The sequence below is a fragment of the Rhagoletis pomonella genome, unplaced genomic scaffold (genome assembly GCF_013731165.1).
Source record: "Rhagoletis pomonella isolate Grant_MI unplaced genomic scaffold, Rhpom_1.0 Rhpom_scaffold_00007, whole genome shotgun sequence".
NCBI classification, from domain to species: domain Eukaryota; kingdom Metazoa; phylum Arthropoda; class Insecta; order Diptera; family Tephritidae; genus Rhagoletis; species Rhagoletis pomonella.
This window is the reverse complement of record NW_023458561.1, coordinates 15880228-15887344: the sequence shown is the minus strand read 5'-3', so window position 1 is coordinate 15887344 and position 7117 is coordinate 15880228. Positions and strand designations below refer to the sequence as shown.

Below are 7117 nucleotides of genomic sequence, written 5' to 3'. Positions count from 1 at the left end.
AACTAATAAAGTTAGAAGGACGAAATTTGGGGATGTGGTAGTTTACATATTAGTCCTTGACATATATATATACCTATTTTTTTTTCAAAAATAAATATTGGAAATTTCTAAGGATATTCAAGAATAAAGTTTTAAAAAGACATTTTCAAGACTTATTTGTCCTGGTGCAACAAAAAATTATTATTTTTTTCAATTCTACAAAATTTTTCCTTTTAATTGATACCCATATTGCTACTCTACAATGAACCAAATTTTTTAAATAATTTTTGTATTCAATCATATCCTAGAAATTCCAAGTCCTTTAAAAAAATCCTTACTTAAAAAGATGCTTTTGGTTTTTGTCGCACGATGTAACAAGTAATGACATTTGATACCGCTCTAGTTCTTTTTATATTGAAGTATGCATTACATTTAATATTGCATGACATTGGCGGTAATGTGCGAGGGCTTCTGCTGCATTACTTTTCATCTAGCATAGCATTACGCTCAAAGTAACGTATAATGTTTTAAAAAGTATTGCGGCAATTAAGCACTAGGCAGAAGGAAATGCAGCTTATGTGACGATGTAATATAAAAATGTCTAGCAAAATATTTTTAACAAAGTGTAACGCATACCAGATAAGGGTTGTCTGTCAATCGATGAAAGTAATTCGAACAAGTAAGAAAGTCTAATTTCGGGCGGAGCCGAACATTAAATACCCGGCGCACGTATTAAATATATGTTTTCCACCTTTCCGAAAGGTACCGCTACATGATAAGCCGGGGTGTATAAATTTTAAGTAAATTAGCGTCCTTAGATTTCGAAATTTTGAAGTTTCAAGCAGTTCTGAAATTTACCGTTATATGAAAAGCGGCCTCAATTTTAGTCCACTTTCAATAATTTTCAACGTTTTGCTTTTATGTGGCAAGCACAATAACCAGACCGAGTTTGGTACAAATTGGTAGAACGGTTACCGAGATACATATATGTGATCATAAGTGGGCGGTGCCACGCCCATTTTCCAAAATTTTATCACAAACGTATTTCTTGGTCAAGAGTTGTTGCAAGCATCAATTTTGAATAAATTAGCTTTAATATTCACTGATTTATCGAAGATTTTGTATTTCTCCAAATTACCGTTATATGGGATGTAGGCGTGGCAATTGTCCGATTCTAAAACTTTTCGGATTTTGGTATGTAGCAGGGCTAACAACTGTGCCAAGTTGGGAAGAAATTGGTACAGGGTTTACCAAGATATACAAATGTAACCATAAGTGGGCGTGGCTACGCCCATTTTCCAAAAGTTTATAATATTCTTATTTTTCGTCTAAAACTTATTGTAAATATCAATTTTGAGTGCATAATCTCCAGTAGTTACTAAAATATCGCAGTTTTCGTATTTCTGAAAATTACCGTTATATGGGAAGTAGGCGTGGTTATTTTCTGATTTTAAAAATTTTCGGCCATTTGGTATGTTGTGCGAAGGCCAACAACTGTGCCAAGTTTGGAAGAAATTGGTGCAGCGGTTACCAAGATATACACATGTAACCATAAGTGGGCGTGGCTACGCCCATTTTCCGAAAATTTATAATATTCTTATTTTTCGTCTAAAACTTATTGTAAACATCAATTTTCAGTGAATAATCTCCAGTAGTTACTAAAATATCGCAGTGTTCGTATTTCTGAAAATTACCGTTATATGGGAAGTGGGCGTGGTTATTTTCCGATTTTGAAAATTTTCGGACATTTGGCATGTTGTGCGAAGGCCAACAACTGTGCCAAGTTTGGAAGAAATTGGTGCAGTGGTTACTAAGATATAAACATGTAACCATAAGTGGGCGTGGCTACGCCCATTTTCCGGAAATTTATTATATTCTTATTTTTCGTCTTAAACTTATTGTAAATATCAATTTTGAGTGAATAATCTCCAGTAGTTACTAAAATATCGCAGTTTTCGTATTTGTGAAAATTACCGTTATATGGGAAGTGGGCGTGGTTACAGTCCTATTTCGCCCATTTTCAATACCAACCTACCTTGGATAAATGGAAACCTACATACAAAATTTCGTTGAAATATCTCAATTTTTGCTCGAGTTATCGTGTACACGGACGGACGGACAGACGGACAGACGGACGGACAGACAGACATGGCTTAATCGATTTCTCTTTTCATTCTGATCATTTATGTATACATTTGTCTATATCTATCTCGATTCGTTTTGGCTGTTACAAACAACCGTTATGTGAACAAAATTAATATACCCTTGTGCACAAGTGCGCTCGGGTATAAAAATATTGATGTAGTATTTGATACTTTGCAATTGATTACATTTGAGAAGCAGTTCATGGATATTGTAACGAGATTGCATTACTTTGGGGCCGACTCTGGAGTTGGCGTCCTTCTCATGCAATCGCATTTTCGCTGCTGGGTACGCTCTGACGTACATACGTATGTAAGTATGCATCTTATCAAAGTGGGCTCATGAGGTGATTGTTGTCTGTCGACCGACCAGCCGATTAACCACCCACAACATTCCTACATACTATTTATTACTATCAGTGGTGCTGGTGTACAAATTTTCTGAGCTCAAGTATTGCACTTGTAGTGTGCTCACCTGCCTGTCTCTTTTTGGTTCATTCATAAAATTAGCGAAAAACGAATATTTTTCTAGCATACTGTCGGCCGAGTCGACGCACTACATTCTGCTCTCTCGTGCACCGAGCGCTTAAAGCTGATAGAAGTAAATGAAGGATTTTCGGAGGACATTGCAATACTGCAGTTATCGTTTTTTCAGTCGTTAGTTGCTTAACAAAAGTGTTCGCTTACGGTACGAAATAACGGTTTATGCTACATGTGACGCTAGATTTTTTTACGCTGTTGCGGTCGGGTGCATCTTTGCCCTATTGTGGACTTCCTTTTTTTTATAAATTGCGTGCGAAAACGGCGGGAAAATCATAAATTGTGCGATATTTTAATGTGTTCTGCTTCACAGGAGTGTATGTATGCATGCATACATAGATATACACGTTGTTTAAAGTCTAAAACCTAATGTGAACCAAAACTATTAAATCTTAAAATTTTGATAAAAAAAACTTTCCATTATGTATGTACCTATGTATTTACATAAATACGTACATGTTTGTCGATGTGTGTATGTATATATATCTAAACATGCACATCGATTTCTTTTAGGGCCGTTTTCTAATGTAAGCAGTAAAGTTGCCTTTACTAACAGGGCAGATAAATTGTTCCTCACTTTAAAGTGTTTTCGTTTTCTTATCTTACGGGTAAAAATACATTTTTTATTCCGTAGAGTGAAACTTCACTACACTTCTGAGAGTGAAACTTTACTACATTCGTCATAAAATTTCAAAGACCGGCAATGCAACATAAGCAAATATAGAGCAAGAGCAACTGTTAGCAAAAACCAAAACCTTGGTTGAAATATCTAATATATCTAACTCATGAACCAAAACCAAACCAAAATTTAAAGTTAGGTACAAATTTTAAAGGTTGCATCGGGTGGGCAACAATTTATCGATTCGAGAAATTAATGCGCTGATGAGAAAACGAAAACTCGTATATTGAGACGATAAAGTGGCCGGTAATCTAAAGGTTAGGTGAGAAAACGGCCCTTAGAGTAAAAACGGCTGGAGCTGTCATTTCATATACATTTGCAGTTATACTCCCTGTGGGGAAAATCTCTAGCTCTCTAGAACTGGCGCGCTTGTAGTGTATTTAGACCCAGTACAGGTTCGCGATAAATCTCTTTTGCAAGCAAACAACTGGCGAATTTAACATGGCGATGTCCTAGGAAGTGTCAATAGCCCCCCGCTGCATCCCTTTTTCGATTATTTAGAACTAGTCCCTAAATTCTAAAGTTCCGAACCAGTTGTAAAATCGACAGACGAAAGAAAAAAGTATCATGATTTTTCAATCTGTTCGGTTCTTCCGCGTGTGGGATTTCAAATTATTTTCAAAGAAATGTGTTTTCAATTTGAAATTAAATTTGTTTGAATGATTGTAAGAAATGTAGGTTTACATGCCTTTGCATGTAGCTAAGTTTGTAGAGGTGCTGGCTGTTATTGGTTAGATTCCAGATGGTCCCAATATGTTAAAATGTTTACAAAAATTTTTATTTTGTATTACCAAACTATGAAAAACAATCTGCGAAGTGCAGAGTGATAGCGGATTTGAACGAAAAATCCGCCAAACACATATCTATGTATATATATGCTTCCCTTTCTCGATAGTTCCGAAGCAGTTCTAAATTCGTTACCTTAGATATAGATTTCTAATGACAAAAAGTGAAATAAAATAGCTTTTAGATATGACCACATTTCTCTAATTTTGAACTGGTGGGAATCTGACTAGTTACTATAGGACTGGTTCATTTTTGGCGATAAAGATTTAGTACGGCACTAGAAATTTGATTCAGTAGTTCGCGGTTTCCCTGCAGGGACTTATATGTGTATACATACATATGTATGTATTTATATAATACGGAATTGAATATATACACTAATCAAGCACAAAGCTTAAATTGAGAAGACTAGTACTCTTTTTCATTTATTAAGTTGACTAATATATCGAACCAGTGCCTTAAGAAGTCACAATTTATGTTATATTGTTTCTTATAAGTCCACGATGTACTACTAAGTGAGACAGAGGTGGCGCATTCAGCAGTAGCATTTCTTTACTATTGCCGAGTTTGACCAATCAGCTGTTTGTGTCTCGTCGTGTTGAAATGTCCGCGCTGTCACTAGTTTTGGATAGTAAACTTTTTACCATGCAAAAATAAGTTGCTAAGAATTCGCGTCACTAATTTCTACTAGCTTAATATTTCTTTATCCTCCTTTATATCGGTATTTCTGAGTGTAAATCAGGGATCACACGATTTGCACATTTGTACATTTGGCAGTCACAGAGTAGTGTTGTCTAGAAATATGTATCAAGAATGTGTTCAACTCAATAACAACTTTCCAAACAATACCACTCTGTTATGGTGAAAAAATACAAATTGTATATACAAATGAGAAGCTCGGCCAAACACTTGCAAAGTGCGCTATTTTAAATTTTTTTCAATTTTTAGTTTTTGCTGGATTACGTACCAGTATTTCAAGTAGTTTCATGTCCACAACACAGTGCAAAATCTTTTTATATTCTGAAAAAATAGCATCAAATGTTAACTCTTCTTCCAAAAGCCGCTATCGTATTTATTTATAAACTTTCAAAAGTATCCATCTTCTGCTGAACCTAGAAAACTGCTTTAGGTCGTATAGACTGTTAATGTTATCTTATGTCATGGAATGTTATGTTACAATTTTATAAGGCTCTTATTTATCCAAATTTTCAGGTAATAATAAAAAAGATTCAATTTAAATGTTACTTGTTTTCGTAGTCGTTTTTTCAAAATTATGGCTTTCTATTATAAAATCACATAACGCTGTTTGCAAGTGGACTACTAAAATGTACAAACCGTGTGATCCCTGCTTAATATTAAACTTTTATCCTATCTGCTAATTTATGTGCAGAAAGTAGATGACCACGACTATGATTTGTTTACAAATGGCGACCGACGCTCCGCTATTCGTTGCTATAGAATTGTATTAAACTTTTAGCTTTTTTTGTGATTCACCGATATGCGGAATACATACATCCGAAGCAACCAATGAAGCATCAAAATTCAACTTACTCAGGAGTATGTACTTCGTGCTGACGCAACCGGCGCAACGCTTGAATTACACTGTGAGACAAATGGTAGGGGTCAGTGATCGGGAATGGTTCAAACTAGCGGGGAAAGTTATATCGGTAAAAAAGAAGTTATACGTGTCCCGGCGTTTCGCTGGGTCACGTCTAGGAATCGAGATATATATATAACTATCATATAAGAGAAATTGTCACCTTTGGTGGTCTTTTTTTGACATAACTCGAGAACCACTAGTCCGATTTTGCTCAAACAAATTAAAAAAAATTAAAAAATACAATTCCTTTAATCTGTTCATATAAGGTTTTTCTATATAATCAACAGTTTTAAAAAAATTTAATATTTTAGGCAAAAAATATTTTTTTTCTTCATACATTTATTTTATACTGTTGATTATATAGAAAAACGTTGACACTTTTTTGTTGACCATGTTAGCTATTTTGTTTCAAACAAAACATTTTCGACGATTTTTTTGTTATATAGAGAAAATGAGCAACACCTTCGATGAAAAAAATTCCCAAAAATTAATTGTACTTGAAATTGAACTACCAAGCTGCACACTCAAAATTTTTCTAAAAAATCTAATTAAAAAGCTCTTTTTTAATTTTGCACAAATATTGCAACTTGTATTTATATGGTTTCTGTTAAAAATATGCTATACCTTTAAAAAACAATAATTAAAATTAAAAGTTTTAAAATAAATGGTGAAATCTTGCCAATATGTGAGTGTCGTAAAGTTATGATAAGAACTACATGTATGCATGTCGATTCAAACTTTTTGATAATACTTTTTGTCTATTTCCGCGGTGAATGTAGAAAATTTTACATTCAACTGTGTAACCAGAAATTTGTATGGGGATAACAGAAAATGCGTAGAAAAAGCTCTTGCCGCGTTAGTTACCGATACCGCTAAGAAATTATACTATTTGGACATTGTCCTTCCTCGGAGAGCGGATAGATAAAATTTTCGGGCTAATTATCGTGCATCTAGCGCCAAGGTTATTATCGAAAAGTATTATTTATACCGCTATTGCATAAGTGTGGTCAGAACGATGAACAAATGAGGTAAGCGAAAAGCCATACCTAAAACCAGCAGCAGAAGCTCTTGGTAAATGGGACGACGAATATGCTTTTCAGTTGATTAACAAACTTCTCCTCATTCTGACTACACCTCTAGCTAGTAACGCTACTTCAGAAATAAGTTAAGGCCGGTCCACATAGAACTTTCGCGTTGGCTTTGGCGTTGGCGTTGGTTTGACAGAACGCACATTAAAAGTATGCTTGCTACAATGAACGCTTGGCAGCGAATTCTTGGGCCACTAAATTAAAATATTAACGACAGATAAATTAATATTTCATATCAATGATTGCATTAAAAATGATATTTCTTGCCCGCACTTCATTAAAAAGGATAAAAATTTCACATATT

At 34.6% G+C, this 7117-nt stretch overlaps 1 protein-coding gene across 1 annotated transcript in view; it reads left to right on the top strand.

The window, feature by feature from the left end:
* Nucleotides 1-2796: 2796 nt before the first annotated feature.
* LOC118742377 overlaps nucleotides 2797-7117 on the top strand; it is a 161708-nt gene continuing 157387 nt past the window's right edge. Inside the window, exon 1 of the mRNA XM_036474407.1 lies at nucleotides 2797-3084. The gene's annotated coding sequence lies outside the window, so the exon portion shown is untranslated. The remainder of the gene's footprint in view (nucleotides 3085-7117) is intronic.